This window comes from Octopus bimaculoides, chromosome 9 (assembly GCF_001194135.2).
Source record: "Octopus bimaculoides isolate UCB-OBI-ISO-001 chromosome 9, ASM119413v2, whole genome shotgun sequence".
In the NCBI taxonomy this organism is placed as follows: Eukaryota; Metazoa; Mollusca; class Cephalopoda; order Octopoda; family Octopodidae; genus Octopus; species Octopus bimaculoides.
The window spans coordinates 20,817,421-20,818,134 of NC_068989.1; the positions used below are offsets into that span (position 1 = coordinate 20,817,421).

Here is a 714-nt window from a genome sequence, read left to right on the forward strand (position 1 = left end):
AGTATGGCCATTGCACGAAGCTTAACTTAACGGTGCTGTGATCGAATGTGACTTTTTAGCCCAGCCAAAGATCTACAATGTCTTGCACAGAGTTGGCATCCAAAACCTTTACTGGCAATAACTAGCTGTTGTTGTAATTGGGCTCCATGTACCTTTGCGTGTCGTTTAAGTCCTCCTGCTGAATCACACTCCCTTCCACATGCCCGACAGACATGATTAGTATGGTGTGTAGCATCATCACCAGCGGCCTGGTAGTCAACCATCGGTCTTGCTTTATGACTACGAAGATGACTCATAAGCCCAGCTTTACTGAGGCACGGTCTTGCACAGACAGTGCATACACTCATACATACACACACACATATATTATGTACATACACACACACACACACACACACAGACACACACACACGCACTCACAGACACACACACACATGTATATATATATATATACTCTTTTACGCTTTTACTTGTTTCAGTCATTTGACTGCGGCCATGCTGGAGCACCGCCTTTAGTCGAGGAAATCAACCCCAGGACTTATTCTTTGTAAGCCTAGTACTTATTCTATCGGTCTCTTTTTGCCAAACCGCTAAGTTACGGGGACGTAAACACACCAGTATCGGTTGTCAAGCGATGGTGGGGGGACAAATACAGACACACAAACACACATACATATATATATATATACATATATACGACGGGCTTCTTTCAGT

At 43.8% G+C, this 714-nt stretch overlaps 1 protein-coding gene across 1 annotated transcript in view; it reads right to left on the reverse strand.

Annotated features, from left to right (window-relative positions):
- The window catches only part of LOC106878556 (cholinesterase 2), a 20,609-nt gene that overhangs the window by 2,472 nt on the left and 17,423 nt on the right, over window positions 1-714 (reverse strand). The window lies entirely within an intron of this gene.